The sequence below is a fragment of the Oncorhynchus nerka genome, linkage group LG11, assembly GCF_034236695.1.
Source record: "Oncorhynchus nerka isolate Pitt River linkage group LG11, Oner_Uvic_2.0, whole genome shotgun sequence".
In the NCBI taxonomy this organism is placed as follows: domain Eukaryota; kingdom Metazoa; phylum Chordata; class Actinopteri; order Salmoniformes; family Salmonidae; genus Oncorhynchus; species Oncorhynchus nerka.
The window spans coordinates 56,168,888-56,183,601 of NC_088406.1; the positions used below are offsets into that span (position 1 = coordinate 56,168,888).

Below are 14,714 nucleotides of genomic sequence, written 5' to 3' on the forward strand. Positions count from 1 at the left end.
TATAATTCACTATGTCTGACTGGATTTGAGTTAAAGCAGGGCCCGTGCATGGTGTTGACAGCAAAGCAGGTGAAAGCCAATGCTAAAGTAGGACGAGTACTTATGTTGTAAAGAGCAGGAAATATTGGACGCAAGAGGGGCACAGATAAAGGACATGGCAGGACAGTGGTGCAGGAGGCTAACACATACTGTAACAAGAGACCTGCAGTTTTAACCTAGTTGTATTACAGGAAATACATTTTGTTACAACGCTTTGTGTAACATAACTTTAACATATTGTTAACCTGAAGTCATACATTGGTAAAGCTGAGCATAATTTATTGTTACCCTGCCAAAGAAGTCAGTTCCCTGCTCCAAAATCCGCATAAATGCCAGACGGGACATTCCTGGGGCTGACACTTTCAGCTCCTCAAAAGAGCTGAACAGATCTACCTGGTATATGGTGTCACAGTTGACAGTGGCAGGCCAGTGCCCATTCTTTATCAGATCTGCTAAATTTGCTGTCCAGGTGCTAAGACAGGTTGTGCAGGTCAGCACAGGCACTGTGACATTGTAGCGACCTTGAGGAAAAAAATGTAGTCTTAATTAATGTTGTTTTACATTGCATTGCTACATCACTGTTTGGTTCTTGTAGATATTACACATACCATTTATTCCTATGAGGATTATATGTGTCCCAAGACCAACATGGATGGTGCTTGTCAGGCAACCACATATCAACTCTGGTATGTCCAATGTAAAAAAAACTATCTAGGGACAATATTTATATACAACAATAAACAAGAATACATTTGAACTTTGATATAATACATTCAGATGCAAAAATAAATAAAACACGACGCAATCACACTGCACACTGCCCTAACCCATCACGGACAAGAGGACTACACATGTGAGAATGCTATTCATCGACTACAGCTCAGCGTTTAACACCATAGTACCCTCCAAACTCGTCATCAAGCTCGAGACCCTGGGTCTCGACCCCGCCTTGTGCAACTGGGTCCTGGACTTCCTGACGGGCCACCCCCCAGGTGGTGAGGGTAGGTAACAATCTCTACCCCGCTCATCCTCAACACTGGGGCCACACAAGGGTGCGTTCTGAGCCCTCTCCTGTACACCCTGTTCACCCACGACTGCGTGGCCATGCACGCCTCCAACTCAATCATCAAGTTTGCAGACAACACTACAGTGGTAGGCTTGATTACTAACAATGACGAGACGGCCTACAGGGAGGAGGTGAGGGCCCTCGGAGTGTGGTGTCAGGAAAATAACCTCACACTCAACGTCAACAAAACAAAGGAGATGATTGTGGACTTCAGGAAACAGCAGAGGGAGCACCCCCTATCCACATCGACGGGACAGTAGTGGAGAGGGTAGAAAGTTTTAAGTTCCTCAGCGCACACATCACGGACAAACTGAAATGGTCCAAAAAAATCATCAAGGACAACAACCACCCGAGCCACTGCCTGTTCACCCCGCTATCATCTAGAGGGCGAGGTTAGTACAGGTGCATCAAAGCAGGGACCAAGAGACTGAAAAACAGCTTCTATCTCAAGGCCACCAGACTGTTAAACAGCCATCACGAACAATGAGTGGCTGCTGCCAACATACTGACTCAACTCTAGCCACTTTAACAATGAAAAAATGTATGTAATAAATGTATCACTAGCCACTTTAAAAAATGCCACTTCATATAATGTTTACATACCCTACATTACTCATCTCATATGTATATACTCTACTCTATACCATCTACTGCATCTTGCCATCTTGATGTAATTTATCACTAGCCACTTTAAACAATGCCACTTTTATATGTTTACATACCCTACATTACTCATCTCTGTCATATGTATATACTGTACACTATACCATACCATCCACTGCATCTTGCCTATGCCGTTCGGCTATCACTCATATATTTTTTATGTACATATTCTTATTCATTCCTTTACACTTGTGTGTGTATAAGGTAATTGTTGTGAAATTGTTAGGTTAGATTATTCGTTGGATATTACTGCATTGTCGAAACTAGAGGCACAAGCATTTCGCTACACTCGCATTAACATCTGCTAACCATGTGTATGTGACAAATAAAATTTGATTTGATTAAAAATAAAAAATAAATGTTTAAGTAGGTGACAGCAAATATATCTCTGCACAAACTAACAAGTGTGACAAGCCAAAAACCTCAGCTTTGATTTTACAGTAAATTCAATTACAGGGCAGACAAAATATTGACTAAAGTCTAAATTTGAACATAAAACTATAGAACTTGATCCCATCGTTGAATAGAAATTCTGAATGTTCTTAAAACAGCAAACACACTGATTGAACAAAACATTCTCTTTCCCTGATAAACTGACCAGGTGAAAGCTATGATCACTTATTGATGTCACCTGTTAAATCCACTTAAGTGTAGATAAAGGGAGGAGACGTTTAAGCCTTGACACAATTGAGACATGGATTGTGTATGTGTGCAATTCAGAGGGTGACTGGGAAAGACAAAATATTTAGGGGTATGATTCTCGCTTGGGGTGCGAGAGGTCCGAACCGGCTCAAAGCCCGTAACAAAAGGGAGACAAAGTGGAGATAAGGAGTAACAAAATATATATTTATTAAATAAAGTAACTAAGTATAATATACAATGTTTGTGTGTAATGTGTGTAATCAGTAATCAGTAGTGTAAGTGAGTGTTTTGCATGCATGAATGTGATAATGCAGGGTGTTGAAAAATGCCAAAGCAAACAACCAAAAAACCACAAAGAAACACAACAAAATCCATAAAGGTGTCTGCATGGAGAGAGTCTCCCCATGAATGGGGAAGTGGTGTATTTATCCTGGGACACCCCGGGCCCAGGTGTTTCCCATGTAGCTGACGACCCTCCCAACTCCGCCTACCGGCATCCTAATAAGGACACAAGAATACGGCAGACAGAGTGGGAGGGTCGTCACATCCCCCCCATAAAACCGGGGACCAACGAGGATCCCGGAACAACATACCAGCCTCTGCGTCCCAAATTTACACAAACACTGTGTCCCAAATTGACATAGCCTTTGCGTCCCAAATTGACACAGCCTCTGTGTCCCAAATTGACACAGCCTCTGCGTCCCAAATTGATGAGGGGTTACGTGTTCACACTTCCAATTTGCCCCAGCCAACCTCCTCCCGCCCAGACCTCAGCAACCTTCGCACAGGAAGCAACATTTAAGAGGAAAGAAGAAAACAAGACCAGGAGGGAACAGACAGTACAGAGAGAACATGACAATACGAAACAATGGTCAGTCACGTAAACATTTAGGAACAGGGCGCACGAGAGAGCGCATCAGCAATCACGTTTCCAGTCCCCCGGATGTGCCGCACATCGAGATGGAATGATTGTAAAAATAAACACCATCTCATTATCCTCTGATTAGGACACATCATGGACCTCAAAAAAGTGAGAGGGTTATGGTCGGTGTAGACCACAATAGATATTACCCCTGACCCAACATACACTTTGAAGTGTTGTAGCACCCAAATGAGTGCTAGCGCTTCCTTTTCAATAACCGAATAGTTCAACCGATAATCGTTAAACTTTTAGGAAACAGATGTAGTGCAGTATAATTCAGTAACACCAAGATTATCCCAATTTGGAAAATAAAACTATTTAAACATACCTATTTCTTCATCAATGTTTAAAACTGGAGTGGATTCTGTTGGGGATGGATCAGAATAGTTGGGTAACATAGATAAGATGTTTTATTTTCATTATATGCTTGTGAGTTACTTCTAATTTAGAATGGATCTTGTACTATAGTGGTGGCCATTTGCAGTTATCCTTTCTCTGTCCTGGGTTCAGTTACTTGGGCCGCAGAGAGGGGAGAGGTCAAGCTTGTCTTCATATGTAAACATATATTTTAAACCATGTGAAGGAATGATTGAGGGGGAACCAATTATCTCTTGGCTCCACAATGTATGTGTGCCAGTCACTGTGTCTCTGTGATCTTGTCCAGGAGGGGTGTATTTGATATATGCTAGTGGATGAGGTTTTGTTTTTGGTCCTGAGTGGTACTAAGAGCGAGATAAGAACATAGTTTAGGAGACAAAGCTGAATGATAATTTATAGCCAATGCTGTCTGGCTATGGGATACTCCTCTCTCAAGTAAAGTCTTCCTTTGTAATGTTCCTAAGATCTGTTATTCATCATGGGTGTGTCTTGGCTATAAATGATACTAAGAACTGTTTTGTAAGCACTCTCAGAGAATTCATTTATAGACACTGAATTAATCTGAGAGTCACAGGGTTGTGATGGAGCTCATATAATTAAAGATGGACTTTCTGATAACTCTGACTTGTGTGTGGTTTGCTCTCATGATTTGGTAAATACAGGAAATGTCCACTACAATTCCAATCCACTGGTGCTTGTCTAAAATAAGATATGCAAAAAAGGAAAGGATTAGACTTAAAGGGGCATTCAGAAGTTGATAAAGCCATTTTTGGATTTATATTAATGATATACCCATTGATTCTAGAAGATTAGAACTTATTAATGCCTCATGAGTTTAATTCAACTGTCATACTCCATCAGAACCCAAACTATAAGCTTGTTTTAGTCAATGTTTGCAAACAAAGTAAATGTAAAAAAAACTTTGTATAGCCTTATAACATGGTTAAAACTATTATTTTAATAACATTGGTGGTAAGTTATTGCAATAATAGCTCTGTCAATAAATTGAAAGTGGTTACATTTCGCCAACCCTTCACTCAGCTTTTAATCAAAACGGGAGGGCTTTGTTATTGTTTCAACTACCGATTACAGATTTAATAAAAATACAATAAATGAATTACAAGGCCACTGAATAAGAAGGAATTGTATAGATTCATATATTAAATCGCTCATCAATACCCGATTCTTCATCCTCAGTGACTGGCCCAAAATGTTGCACTAGTCTGGCTCTTGATGTACTGGCCCTTGGAGCTGAAACAATTTGTAATAAAAAGGTTTTTCATTCAAAAGATTTGCTGGAGTTCTGACTCTCCTTTCATTAAATATGTATTTTCATCAAAGACAGACAACAGTTAGAGACAGGGAAAGGTGGGATCAGACCTGCATGTTAATGTATTACGTGCTGTGGGTAGATGGTACTAGACCGGCCTATGGCACGGAAACAAACGTTTGATATGCTATGATACAGTATGTTTGAAAGGAAAAAGTCACACCAGGGACCAATAAAATGAAACACCTAGACGGGATGAAACTTACCAAGAGAAGTGGATGCAGTTGCCTTCCTGGTTTGAGGAACAATCTGTCCTCTCTCATCCCTTTGTCTCCATCTGAACCTAATCCCTGGAGGCTTGTTGGTCTTTTTCTTATTATTGCAGGTATTGCACTTGATTTATTGTTCTCATAACCGTAGATGCAGCCAAGTTGAAATACGAAAGCTTTCTTGCTATTTCGCACTGACGGTAATTTGAACACAAGAAAGTGTCTAGTGAAAAGGTGCTTACACTCAGAGCCATGTATTTACACTCAGCCAGCTCATAGTACAATTCCACCCTAGCCTTATTACGGGTTAACGTTTTGGTCACATTTTGCATACGTTTCCCAAAATTTTATATGAAAAAAAACATGTTTTGGTATTGATGGACAATGGCAAGGCAGCTATTGTATTTTCAGTTACATTCTGGTCAATAGAAATGGTTTACACGTTTGTTTCTGTAAGAAATACATGGAACTACTAACCGAATAAAACACCATTCGCCATCAAGGGATTGCATACATTCATTCTATACTGAACGGTCTGTAAAGAAACATTGAAAAACAGTACATATAGGCATACAACCACAATGTTTTAATAGGGATTTAAAAAATACAATATATATATATATATATATTTTTTTTTTCACAATGTAAAATAAATAATGATATACAGGCTATCGCGTCTATGGTTGTTGCAAAGGCTTGTGTGTCACCTACTGGTTAAATTCGTGTCTTTTCGCAGGAATTAAGTAGCACATAAATTTGTGTATTATTCGAACGAATTGAACCACACAACAATGTACAAAATTGAATGTGCGGTTGGGCTGTTATATTTGACCATGTTTTGTGCCATGTTCATAGTCCTCTCATCTTCTTTTCTGTGTTTCTAATATTCCTATTCCACATGTCACTGTGTCGCAGGCTGGAATTCAATCAAAACCACCTTATTAATTGCAAACTAATGCATGCATACTTTTTATTTTGACAACTATCTACAGTTGAAGTTGGGTCAAATGTTTCGGGTAGCCTTCCACAAGCTTCCCACAATAAGTTGGGTGAATTTTGTCCCATTCCTCCTGACAGAGCTGGTGTAATTGAGTCAGGTTTGTAGGCCTCCTCCAAGCTTGCACACGCTTTTTCAGTTCTGCTCACACATTTTCAATAGGATTGAGGTCAGGGCTTTGTGATGGCCACTCCAATACCTTGACTTTGTTGTCCTTAAGCCATTTTGCCACAACTGTGGAAGTATGCTTGGGGTCATTGTCCATTTGGAAGACCCATTTGTAACCAAGTTTTAACTTCCTGACTAATGTCTTGAGATGTTGCACAATTTCCATCCTCATGATGCTATCTATTTTGTGAAGTGCACCAGTCCCTCCTGCAGCAAAGCACCCCCACAACATGATGCTGCCACCCCCGTGCTACATGGTTGGGATGGTGTTTTTCGGCTTGCAAGCCTCCCCCTTTTTCCTCCAAACTTAACAATGGTCATTTTGGTCAACAGTTCTATTTTTAGTTCATCAGACCAGAGGACATTTCTCCAAAAAGTACGATCTTTGTCCCCATGTGCAGTTGCAAATCGTAGTCTGGCTTTTTTATGGTGGTTTTGGAGCAGAGGCTTCTTCCTTGCTGAGCAGCCTTTCAGGTTGTGTCAATATTGGACTCGTTTTACTGTGGATATAGATACTTGTACCTGTTTCCTCCAGCATCTTCACAAGGTCCTTCACAAGGTTGTTCTGGGATTGATTTGCACTTTTCGCACCAAAGAACGCGTCTCCTTCCTGAGCGGTATGATGGCTGCGTGGTCCCATGGTGTTTATACTTGCGTACTATTGCTTGTACAGATAAACGTGGTACCTTCAGGGATTTGGAAATTGCTCCCAAGGATGAACCAGACTTGTAAAGGTCTACAATTTTTCTTAGGTCTTGGTTGATTTCTTTTGATTTTCCCATGATGTCAAACAAAGAGACACTGAGTTTGAAGGTAGGCCTTGAAATACATCCACAGGTACACTTCCAATTGACTCAAATTATGTCGATTAGCCAATTAGCACTGGAATTGTGATACAGTGAATGATAAGTGAAATAATCTGTCTGTAAACAATTGGGAAAATTACTTGTGTCATGCACAAAGTAGATGTCCTAACCGACTTGCCAAAACTATAGTTTGTTAACAAGACATTTGTAGAATGTTTGAAAAACAAGTTTTAATGACTCCTACCTAAGTGTATGTAAACTTCAGGCTTCAACTGTATATATATATATATATATGTGGGATTGGAAGTGATGCAGACAATTACATTCTTGGAAGCCACTATCTCACTGCAATAATAATGCTGATCTACCCCCTAAAAAAAGTCTGGTAGCAGCAGTTGTGATGTATGTGGAGCATGAATGTTTGTGTGTTTGTGTGTGTGTGTGTTTTGTGTGTGTGTGTGTGTGTGTGTGTGTGTGTGTGTGTGTGTGTGTCTGCAGGTGGTCAGTCCAGTTCAAGTGTTCAGCAGTTTGATAGCATGTAGATACCCACAGGCTCAGAGACCATTTCTTTCAGACCTCATGCTCCAATATCGTCTGCCCGCTAGAGGGCCTTCCGGTCGTGGATGGAGCAATTCCGTACCAGGCCGTGATGTAGTTTTTCAACTCTTTGCCATTCCAATATACAGTGTAAATGGAGTTGTATTGCACTTCCTAAGGCTTCCACTAGATGTCAACAGTCTTTAGAACGTTGTTTCAGGTTTCTACTGTGAAGGGTGGCCGAATGAGAGGGGATCTTTTTGGCTGCTTTGATGTCTGAACGCTGTACTCAGATTATTGCATGGTTTGCTTTTTCCGTACCGTTTATTTATTTTTTGACACAGCGGTTACATTAAGGAGTAGTTTATCTCTAATTACATGTATAACACTTGTATTTTCATCAACATTTATGATGAGTATTTCTGTAAATTGATGTGGCTCTCTGCAAAATCACCGCATGTTTTAGAACTACTGAACGTAACGCGCCAATGTAAAATGACATTTTTTGATATAAACATGCACTTTATCGAACAAAACCTGCATGTATTGTGTAACATGAAGTCCTATGAGTGTAATCTGATGAAGATCATCAAAGGTTAGTGATTCATTTTATCTCTATTTGTGCTTTTTGTGACTCCTCTCTTTGGCTGGAAAACTGACTGTGTTTTTCTGAGAGTTGGTGGTGACCTAACATAATCATTTGTGGTGCTTTCTCTGTAAAGCCTTTTTGAAATCAGACACAGTCTGGATTAACAAGAATTTTATCTTTAAAATGGTGTAAAATACTTGTATGCTTGAGGAATTTTGTTTTGAATTTGGCGCCCTGTACTTTCACTGGCTGTTGGCGACCTCCCAGAGAGGTTTTAACATACAAAGTATATTATCATTATTTCCAGAGAAAACACCTATTCTCTAGCCTAGAAAGGTTGGCTATATTACACAGACCTTTCCTATTTTATGTATTCTGTTGGGATAAGCAGTCGTAACAGAAAGGGAGAGCAGGATGAGACATACAGGTAGGAGGGGTGATATTTGATACCAGGCAACCACAGACTGAGGGTTACATTTTTATAGTGCAAAATAAATTATTCAAAGTGCAAAAATTACAATAAACCTCATAATCAGTGCGATTATGATAAGACAGATAAAATGATGGCGCCAACAGAGATGGTCTCCTCGCTTCAGGTCCTTAGAAAACTATGCAGTTTTTTGATGTGCTATTTCTTGCATTGTTAGCCCAGAAAATCTCAAGTGTTACCCAAAACAACGCGGTCGCCGCAGGAGAGGCAGACGGAGAGGCCTACTAGTCAAACTCAAAAGGCGAGCACACCATCCACCGCTTCTTAGCATATTACTTGCCAATGTCCAATTTCTAGATAACAAGGTGGACGAAATTAGGGCACAAGTTGCCTTCCAGAGAGACATCAGAGATTGAAACATTCTCTGTTTCACGGAAACATGGCTCACTCGGGATACTTGTCAGAGTCGGTACAGTCACCCGGTTTCTTCACCCATCGCGCCGACAGAAACAAACATCTCTCAAACATCTCTCTGGTAAGAAGAAGGGCAGGGGTGTATGCCTTATGTTTAACGACTCATGGTGTAATCACAACAACATACAGGAACTCAAGTCCTTTTGTTCACCTGACCTAGAATTCCTTACAATCAAATGCTGACCGCATTATCTTCCAAGAAAATTCTCTTCGATTATAGTCACAGCCGTGTATATCACCCCCAAGCAGATACCTCGTTGTCCCTGAAAGAACTTCACTGGACTCTATGTAAACTGGAAACCATACATCCCGAGGCTGCATTTATTGTAGCTGGGGATTTTAACAAATCTAACCTAAAATCAGTACTCCCTAAAATATATCAGCATATCGAATGCGCGACATGAGGTGGCAGAATTCTGGATCATTGCTACTCAAACTTCCACGATGCATACAAAGCCCTCCCGTGCCCTGCCTTCGGCAAATCTGACCATGAATCCCTTTTGTAGCTCCCGGCCTATAGACAGAAACTAAAACAGGAAACGCCCGTGCTCAGGTCAATACAACTCTGGTCTGACCAATCGGAATCCACGCTTCAAGATTGCTTCGATCACGTGGACTGGGATATGCAATATTCAACTTCCTGCTACTCATGCCAGGAATATAAGATATGCATATTATTAGTCGAATTGGATAGACATCACTCTGAAGTTTCTAAAACTGTTTGAATCATGTCTGTGAGTATAACAGAACTTATGTAGCAGGTAAAACACAGAGGACTAACCGTTCAGATTCTTTATTTTTTTTAGGTCTCTGTCTGTTCAGTGAGTTCTCGTTGGCAAACGATATTTCTTAGGAACTGGTTTACAGTTCCTACCGCTTCCACTGGATGTCACCCGTCTTTGGAATTTGGTTGAGGTTATTCATTTGTGCAATGAAGAAGTAGGCCATCTAGGACCTGCGTAACACTGTTGAGAGTTGCGCAAGACGTGAAAAGTAGCTTGGTTTGTTGTGTTCCTGTATTGAACACAGAGACCCGTCTTCAATTTGATCGAATATTAACGTTTAAAAATACCTAAAGTTGTATTACAAAAGTAGTTTGAAATATTTTGGCAAAGCTTATAGGCAACTTTTGAAACATTTTGTAGTGATGTTGCACATTTGGGAAGCTGTTTTTTCTGGATCAAACGCGCATTTGGGATATATGGACGGAATTAATCGAACAAAAGGACCAATTGAGATGGTTATGGGACATATTGGAGTGCCAACAAAAGAAGCTCGTCAAAGATAAGGCATGTTTAATATTTTATTTCTGCGTTTTGTGTAGTGCCTGCAGGGTTGAAATATGCTACCCTCTTTGTTTACTGTTGTGCTATCATCAGATAATAGCTTCTTATGCTTTTGCCGAAAAGCCTTTTTAAAATCTGACATGTTGGCTGGATTCACAACGAGTGTAGCTTTAATTGACTATCTTACATGTGTGATTTAATGAAAGTTTGATTTTTATATACATTTTTTGAATTTGCCGCGCTGCATTTTCCCTGGCTTTTGCCCAAGTGGGACACAACCGTCCCCTATACCATAAGAAGTTATTAATCATGACAAAGTGACTGGAAAGATGACCGAATACAAACAGTGCAGCTATTCCCTCCGCAAGGCAATCAAACAAGCAAAGCGTCAGTAAAGAGACAATGTAGAGTTGCAATTAAAAGGCTCGAACATGAGACGTATGTGGCAGGGTCTACAGTCAATCACTGATTACAAAAAGAAAACCAGCCCCGTTGCGGATATCGTCTTGCTCCCAGACAAATTAAACAACTTCTTTGCTCGCTTTGAGGACAATACAGTGCCACTGACACGGCCCGCTACCAAAGCCTGTGGGCTGTCCTTCTCTGTGGTCAACGTGAGTAAAACATTTAAGCGTGTTAACCCTTGCAAGGCTACTGGACCAGACGGCATCCTTAGCCGCGTCCTCAGAGCATGCGCAGGCCAGCTGGCTGGTGTGTTTACAGACATATTCATCCAATCCCTATCCCAGTCTGTTGTCACAACATGCTTCAAGATGGCCACCATTGTTCAGAAGAAAGCTACGGCAATTTAACTAAATGACTATCGCCCCATTGCACTCACTTCTGTCATAATGAAGTGCTTTGAGAGACTAGTCAAGGATCATATCACCTCCACATCACGGACAAACTGAAATGGTCCACCCACACAGACAGCGTATTGAAGGCACAACAATGCCTCTTCAACCTCAGGAGGCTGAAGAAATTTGTATCACCTCCTGGTATGGAAATTGCACCACCCTCAACCGCAAGGCTCTCCAGAGGGTAGTTCGGTCTGCACAGCGCATCACCGGGGGCAAACGACCTGCCTTCCAGGACATCTACAATAAGATCATCAAGGACAACAACCACCCGACCCACTGCCTGTTCACCCTGCTGCCATCCAGAAGGCGAGGTCAGTACACGTACATCAAAGCTGGGCCCGAGAGACAAAAACAGATTCTATCTCAAGGCCATCAGACTCTTAAACAGCCATCACTAACATAGAGGCTGCTACCAACATACAGACTCAAATCTCTGGCCACTTAAATAAATGGACTTAATAAAGGTATCACTAGCCACCTTAAATAACTCCACTTTAATAATGTTTACATATCCTACATTACTCATCTCATATGTATATACTGTATTCTATACCATCTACTGCATCTTGCCTATGCCGCACGCCATTGCTCATCCATATATTTACATGTACATATTCTATTCATCCCTTTACATTTGTGTGTATAAGGTGTTGTGAATTTGTTAGATTGCTTGTTAGATATTACTGCATAGTCGGAACTAGAAGCACAAGCATTTTGCTATACACTCGCATTAACATCTGCTAACCATGTGTATGTTACCAATACATTTGATTTGATTGCTGAAGAAAAGTTCAAATGTAATGTGCGCGAGAAAGAGCAACTATAGATATATTGCTCAGTTTACTAAACTATTGTTAAATCATACTGCGAGATTGGTCTCAGTGGGAATCCCCTGCCTAACTAAGTAAAATAAAAAACTAGGTTTACGCTATTTTTCACACTTTGCCCAGTTCTTTTGCACTGTGAAAATGGTGCCCTGAATACAGGTACAGTATATGCTGCAGGTGACTATGGTACCCAGTAGGCACCCAAATCTTTATTGTATTGCATTTTCAGTGTACCTGCCATCGGTGGAGCTGGGCTGTGGCCTGTGCGTGACTCTGTTCCTGATGCTGGTGATGTTCGTGGTCTACCACATCTTCTGGCTGGAGCTGCTGCTGCTCTATCGCTCCAGGTTCGGAACCGACGAACAATGTACAGGTGGGACACCTTCTGTACAGACAGCCCTAGCTAAGAATAACCAACTAGATCTAGGAGTTTTTCCTGACCACCTGACCAAGAAATTCTGGCTCCAAGTTATTAAACCTGACCAGGAAAAACTCCAGGCCTTAGTTAGTTACCCAGAATTTTGCCTGGTCAGGTCCAGTGGTCAGGAAACGTTTGACCCTACTAATGACATCTGTGAAATACATATTTTTTTTTAATTCTTACTGAGTTTCCGCTTCCTCCCTCATTCAGTCGACAAGGAGTACGACATCTACATCTCATATGCGAGGAGGAGCAATTTGTCCTCTTGACACTGCATAGGGTCCTGGAGAATGAGCTGGGCTATACTGTCGGCATATTCGACAGGGACAGCCTTCCTGGAGGGAAGGAGTATGGGAGAACCCCCCCCCTGCTTAGAATGGTATAGTCTATCTTCAGGCACTGATATCAGTATGGAACAGGGGTGAGGAGTGCATGAGAGAAAGGGAAATAGAATGTAACAATGAACCAGTGGGTAGAAATGTGTAGGAATTGTGAAGATGATTACAGACAGGAGGTTTTCCTGACCACATGACCTGACCAGGAAAAACTCCAGTCCCTAGTAGCCTACAACAAGGGCCTGGAGTTTCCCTGGTCAGGTCACATAGCAAACCTCCTCTGGCCCTAACGATGACACTTGCTATTACCATTAGAGGTTTAGGGGGATTGGCCTGAACAAAGGCTCTGCACAGGCCGCCCCCCTCTAAAACGCTGTGTGACTGAGTGAGAATAGTGTGATCCCCTCCCCCTTCCCAGCCATCACAGACGAGATGCTGACCTTTGTGGGCCGCAGTCGCCGCCTCCTTGTGGTTCTCAGCCCAGGATACGGTCGCCAGGGGACCCAGGCCCTGCTGGAGCCTCAAGGCAGGGCTTGACAGCATGGCGGTGGGTGGGCGTCTACGGGTCATCCTGGTCCAGTATAAGCCACTGAGGCGGGACGGCTGCCGCTGGTACATTGGAAAGGGGACAAATCCAGTGATCTGTCCTCTAGGTTCTGGAAGCGACTGCGTGTGGAGCTGCCTGTCAGAAGGATAAAAGACTCGCTACAGAGCCAAGATAGTAACGATATACCACTGCAGAATATAGCTATAGACACACAACGTGCATAATAACAGAGCGGAGACGAAACTCGCACTTAGAATACAGAATAGCATAGCATATACGTGACACAGATGCACACACATACATACGCACCATTGTTCCATTATTTCACTGTCTTGTTTCCTTTTTGTGAGTGACAAGCCATTCATTTGTTTTGCATTCTGTTAAATGCTCTTTTGAAAGAGTCCCACAAATGTTATATCATTTTGTGTAATTATTCAAAATTATGTAAATGTTTTATCTGAATAAATTCATTTTTTTTATCTCTCCATTTCATCACATTTTCATTAAAGTTTGTCATAATATGCATATGTAATATGATTATCTTTCACATACATGTCTGTGTGTTTAAATACCACAATGCGATTTTGATTTATTGTTGCCAATAGTGTCATAGTCCCGTTCTGTTGGGTTCCTAAGGTGAGTCTCTCCTCCAAATGTGGCGGAGGCTGTCCTCAGGTGTATACAGTCAAGCTGATGGCTCCTGGTGGTCCTTAGCCCTGACTATCTGACAGAGAAGAGCATCAGCCTGCTGGAGTGTCACCTGGGCTTCTACATCCAGCTCACCAGCCACGCCTGCATCATCACCGTCCTTTACAGCCCCCTCCCGGTAGTCTCCAGCTACGCCACAGTACCACCACCATCACCTGGAGGGGACGCCAGTTGGAGCCACCCACCTCTTGCTTTTGGAAGCGCCTGAGCCTGGCCCTGCCTGTGAGGCCACTGGCCTTGGGGAGGAGGATCATCGACAGTACCTCATCACACTCCGACCTGGCCGACCTTTTTTGTTCCTTCAGCGCTAGCAGCAGGATGCTGCCAAGCTACAGGGGCAGAAGGATGGGAAGGGTGCTGCAAGCAACGATGGCAATGGCAGGGGGTGCAAGTGGAGATACAGAGGATACACGTGATGCGAAGTAGAGGAGAGGTCGAAGGTTAAAGAGGCGGTAAGAACTGTAGAGTGTGTGTATGTGA

General features: G+C 42.0%; 1 pseudogene; it reads left to right on the forward strand.

The window, feature by feature from the left end:
• The first annotated feature begins 9,215 nt into the window (after positions 1–9,215).
• Positions 9,216–14,442, forward strand: LOC115137518 (interleukin-1 receptor accessory protein-like; annotated as a pseudogene).
• Positions 14,443–14,714: the final 272 nt, after the last annotated feature.